The sequence below is a fragment of the Meriones unguiculatus genome, chromosome 7 (genome assembly GCF_030254825.1).
Source record: "Meriones unguiculatus strain TT.TT164.6M chromosome 7, Bangor_MerUng_6.1, whole genome shotgun sequence".
Lineage (NCBI taxonomy): Eukaryota > Metazoa > Chordata > Mammalia > Rodentia > Muridae > Meriones > Meriones unguiculatus.
The window spans coordinates 61,351,502-61,357,194 of NC_083355.1; the positions used below are offsets into that span (position 1 = coordinate 61,351,502).

The window sequence follows — 5,693 nt, forward strand, 5'->3', positions numbered from 1 at the left end:
TGGTTTGTAACTCTGGTTTCAGGAGACTTGATGCCTTAGGCCTCCTTGGGCACTGCACTCACATGCGCATACTTAGACTGCCACATCATGTAAAAAAGAAATTGTTTTCCCTGTTTTCCCACAGGGACTAACACAACAACCTAGCTCATAGGCATACTAGCAGCATCGGCAATGATCTATACAGGCAATCACTAAAAGTCTCACATTAAGCGTTAAGAAAAGGTTTAATATATTCATATTTTTAATGTTTATAAAAATAACAGCTTCTACCTACCACCTTTCCATTGAATAAAGTTAACCTCATGATCTTCCTCATGATTAAAAAAAAACAATAAAAGGAACATAGAATTTAAAGTGATAAATCTATGTGATATTTCTAAAGTGCGCATGAACCTTTATTGGTTTCATCCCACTGAGCATATCTTTTCTCTTCCTCTAAGGGCAAGGGTTTCAGTGTTGACTGTTCAGTGTGTGGTGAGCGCTGTACTCCTGTTTTACAGGTAAGGAAGCTATCTTCAATAAACATCACTAATTAACAAGGTTAATCAAAACCGGTGCTTTAAGTCAGAGCCCTGGTTTAAACCACGGTATTGAATCTGTTGTCCACCAATGTATTTATAGCCCTTAGTCTTTCATGTTCAAAGTTGTGGTTCTGAGAGTGTTGAGTCTTAAATCTAAGTTCCTTGACTCTGTCATCACTTCCCAAGGTTGTAGTCATAGTGATTTCTTCATGTTTACTCAACTTCTTAAGTGTGGGCTCTCTGATAATATGGTAGGGAAAATGGAAGTGGAAAAATAAGATAAAAATTTGTATCTCACAGATTTCAAATGACAATATTAAATTTGAATTTGAAGATTCCGTAAGGGCAGAAACCGGGAAGCTTGGCTCTAGACTGTGTGCGCACAGGCGTGTGAGTGCTGTGTGCACTATTCATATATTTGGGCGCTTAGATTAGCGAGTGCTGATGCACTTTTGTTACTACGTATGTATCTATAGTGTGGGGGCAGTGTCTTCATCTGAGCAATAATGAAGAAATGAAGAGTGATCATCATTTCCCGAAGTTGTTTAGGGGTTCCCCACAGGTTGTCCCAGAAGAGTTACACAGACATCACCGCTTTCTCACCCAGAGCGTAGGTGTCAGAGTGGAGGATATACAGGCACATGTGTGCACGCTGGAGAGGTGCAGATCAGGAGTATGTAGGCGTTGAGACAAACTGGAAAGCGGTAAGGTACTCTTTGTGAATTGGTTCAACTAGAGGTTTACTTTAGCCCACTGTCTTTAGGAAATGCATTTGGCAGACCACTGAGGAAAATCTGAACTTTGTGATTAGACAGGACTGCAGCTACGTCACACAAATGACAAATTTCACCGAAGAGAAAGGGAGCAGGGGAAAGACTCACAGCTTAATTTATAGGTTTTGTGTTTTGCTGTTCTATGATTTCTGGTTGCAGCTACAGTTGCTTTTCTTTTCTTTCTTTCTTTCTTTCTTTTTTTTTCAGACATACAGCTCAGAAGATGGACGTTTGGCAAGCCATAATAGACTGCTCCTTTCCCAGGTATCTCCTGCTTTTTCCTTTATCTGTGACTAGGAAATGGCTTAAAGGCACCTGTGTGACGAAGGCCCCGGGCAGCTGCCTGACCAGTGAATGCCCGATTATGTGTTAACATGCTTTGTCAGATATTGGCAGAAGCTGTTCTCTTCTTTTGCCTTTTCAGCAAGGGTACCATTGACAGCCTAGCTACCCATTTATAGAAATGTTGTCCGTCAAACTGTGAGGAAGGACAATGGTGTTTTCTGTGACCAGTGACTGTGGGAAACTTTTCTTTGGCTATTCAGGCAATTTTTGTAGCTTGCTCTGAAGAGGAGAGACTGATGAGTGCAGAAAGTACAATAAGCAAAGCCAGACTCAATTGAAGTCTGTAGTGTGGTCTGCTGTTCTTATTTTTTTTTTAAGAAGGAGAAAAAAAAAACCCCTATGGGTTTTCACGTTGCTGTGTGGCATTCAGCAGGGGGCTATTACAATCCTAAATTTTTTTTTCTAGACCACCTAATTCTAAGTTAAAATTAAATGTAATGAGAGCCACTTGGAGCTCTGAATATTTTAAAGCATAATTCCCACAGAAGGGATCCGACCTAAACTGCAGTGAGCATCAGTTGGCTAATTATAGCTGCATTTTATATTACAGCAGGTGTCAGATGCAGTCATCTCGATAAAGTCCGCATAATACTCTGGGAAATAACAAAGACTTTTCTTTGAATGTGGGTACTAATTTCTGCTAGGTGTCATATGAGCCTTGATACTTCTTATTGGCATTAACAAGAGCACTGCAGCACTCAGAAATGCTTTTTGCTCGGGATGAATTGATACTGTAAAGCACTTACCAGTCAGACTTGGCAGATGCTAGTAGTTAATACTAGTGCTGCAGAGGTTGGAATATAATGCAAAGAGTCTTATGTAAATACTCTTAGACGACGGGCTGGTTTTGAGACAGTGCCGGAACACTGCACCAACTCACTTAATGACAGCTAAATAGATAGCAGTGAGGTATCTGCATTTACGCCGGCTCCTGCTTTATTGAAAGTCCTCTAGAAGTGAAGGGCAGATGGGAAGGCGATAAACTAGGTGAAACAAAATACCCGGGATGAGAATAAGGACTTGTTATATTCACAGCGATTTCCTTGAACTTGTGTGGGTGATTCAAATGACGGGAATGACAGCGAGTGCAAAAGCATGCCTGGAGATAAGGACTTCTTATCTTATTAAAAAAATAATTTAACTTGGAAAATATGCCTCCGTTGAAATACAACTGGATAATGGGGTAGGCAAGTGGATGTCACTTTAAATCACGACAATTGTCCCGTACTGCTGCATTCTTCCAGGGCAGCGACAGTTTATCCAGTCCATTGTGGTTGTACTGGATCATAGCAGATGAGATCAAAGTGAAGAATTTATTGAAAAACTATCTTATAAACTAGGCCCTCAGACACAATAAAGGAGTTCCTTGCGTACATTCCACTGTGGGATCAATACTGGGGTTTGGGTTTTGCTTTTAAATCTAATTCCCAGTTAGCAAAATGGTAGCAGTGTGTCCTTAATTTTGATCCTCAGTAACAGTGTTGCATTTTTTCATTTGGGCAGATTATAATTCATGTGCATCTCATAGCAGACTCTGCAGGATGCCAACAGCAATTAGCTCCAACATGGAGGAGTTTAAGATCCATTTACTGTGGATTCACTGAGAACGTGTCGGCATGAGGCACTCTTAAACCCAGCAGGGAACTCTGCTCAGGGTCCCTGCCCTCAGAGTGCTGACACTCCAGTCAGAATGGACTCTCTAGTCACGAAAGAATGCTTTGCTGAACACTTGTGTCCATTTTTTGTTTGAGTTAGATATGACTGAGTTATTACAAAGCATAAGACAAAATTATGAAATCTTGTGGAGAGGCAGAAATAAATTATCTAGCATAGTCTCTTAGTGACAACACTCAAGTATTTAAGAGCTTCTGTTATGAATACTGGCTTCTGTTTATCTTTTCTGTCATAAATGTGATATTTTTAACAAAAAATTTATGAGACATCAAATACTAAAGAAAGGGTCAAGTGAGATGGGGTGGATCACAGGAAACAGGGCACTGTTAGGGGACAGTGCTTCACGAGTCTCCCATCTAGATTTGTGTCTCATCATCCAAACTACTAATAGCATTTATCCAAACTATTTTTTCAAAACTGCCCTTTCAGAAAGGTCTGGTACATAGGTTTTTACCAAGCTTCTCACAACCCAAGACTCCTTAATCTCCCCCAAGCCAATACAGTAGACTCTCACAAAATATAGAGGAACAGATCACACTAATCTTTATATTTTTTTTTTGTTGACTGAAAAGCAGAAATATTTTGCTTTAATAGAAGATTAGGGATAGTGAAGGATGCTGAGGTTGTGTTGGGCTTTGGCTCTTTTTTCAGGGAGGGCATTTTACCCATAGCCATTAGACTTGAAGTGGGGGAAATTAGCTGATTTTCTTGATCCTACATCTAACCCTCAAAGAGACGGAGCTATTCCTATGTCAGCATCCTTTCCGTTACGTACCTTGTCTTGCTGTAATTTTGCATTCCACTGTTTAATATATTCTTATTAAATCACTCGTTCCTTTTTATAAGAGACACAAAATTGAGATGTTGCCTGGATTTGACGTTTCTACAGCTGCCCAGCTGTGCTGCCTGTTTCCCCCGATTTTCAGGAAAAGACGGTGTCTTGTGTCGTGACTAAATAAGCTAGTCATACTCTTTCTTACGAGCAATATAGAATTAGAGCTCTTTAACTTCCATACAAACTCCAGGCGAATAAACGTTCTCGGTTTTTCACTGCCTGTCTTCAGAAAAGCACTAGAGTTTGCAGTGAGAAATTAGTAATGGGAAGCTCTTCCCAGAGCCCTTCGCCAGGAAGCAGAATTATCAACATTTCAGTTTTACTTTAATTGTTTTTCATGCTTCTGAGCGGATGGATTTTTGTTAAATTTATGTAGGGTAGTGTGTGCACGGCACTGCGTCCACGTGGAAGTCAGGGGATGGCTTGCATGGGTCAACTTCTCCTTCAATCACATGGGTTCCGGGGATTGAACTCAGGACCTCAGTCTTGGCAGCAAGTTCCTTTTCCAGCTGAGCCATCTCACCAGACCTGTAATTATTTTTAGTTTTCATATAAGTCGATCCACTTATTCAGTTTATAACCGTTCTGCCGGTATTTTCTTGTAGACAAAGGACTACATACTAAGAACAGTAAAAGAGTAAACGTAATAGCTTCCTTCACCCTCAAGAGACTCAGAACTTGGGATCACCATGTAGGAAACAGTATTTGCCAGGATATTGTTCTGGGTGCTTTATACACTGGTTCCTTTCATCTTCGACAGGAATAATGAAATAAGTAAAAAAAAAAAAAAAAAAAAAAACATTCTTGCTTCTCTCTTCTAGGTGAAGAGACCAAGCTCTCCCATCCAGAGCTGAGGCAGGGATGGCTCTGGGATCAGAAACTGGGCTATGCAATCACAGGGCCTAAGCCAGACCCCCTGTTCTACGGCCTCTGGCGGCACTGAAGGCCCAACCTCCCCACGGCATCTTTCTGGAAGGGGCTGCCCCTCGCTTTACACCCCTCGTGTAGGAAGAGTCAGAGCTTGGAGACTGTGGAACCACTCTGCAACTGTTATTCATACACGGAGAAATGTCCACACTGTGGAAATCAGTAACCTTCTTCTCATGCTTCACCCCAAACTTCCCACCAGCAGAATCTTCCTCACTGCTTCCTAACACCGAACCATGGGTTCCTGACTCTCTAAAGAACACTTCTTCAAAAGAATATATCATAGCCCAGGAAACATTTTAAACTGTTCTTCATCCTACTACTGTCTACTTGTATCCATTGCCAGTAGTTACTATTCAGTTCATGGTATAAACATATTTTTTTATATTAGGTAAAAAAAAGAATTTCACAGAATGTGAGAATTTCTACTTTAATACATGGTTTGTTCCAATTTAGAGTCAAAGTTGTGCTTTTCAGTAGGTGATTGGGCTTCTGGTAACTTAGGTTGAGATTGGCTGGTGCCCCATCTCATCACACTGCCGGAGCCCCTGGAAGCTGAGAAGTGCAGATCCTTGCCCATGGCTGCCCCTTCCACCACATCAGCTCAGTGCCCACGGC

At 41.1% G+C, this 5,693-nt stretch overlaps 1 long non-coding RNA gene across 1 annotated transcript; it reads left to right on the forward strand.

Annotated features, from left to right (window-relative positions):
• The first annotated feature begins 474 nt into the window (after nucleotides 1–474).
• LOC132655420 (uncharacterized) lies at nucleotides 475–5,301 on the forward strand. The gene is made up of 3 exons (XR_009593226.1): nucleotides 475–500; nucleotides 1,502–1,558; nucleotides 4,970–5,301. It is a non-coding gene; the product is annotated as an uncharacterized LOC132655420 (long non-coding RNA).
• Nucleotides 5,302–5,693: the final 392 nt, after the last annotated feature.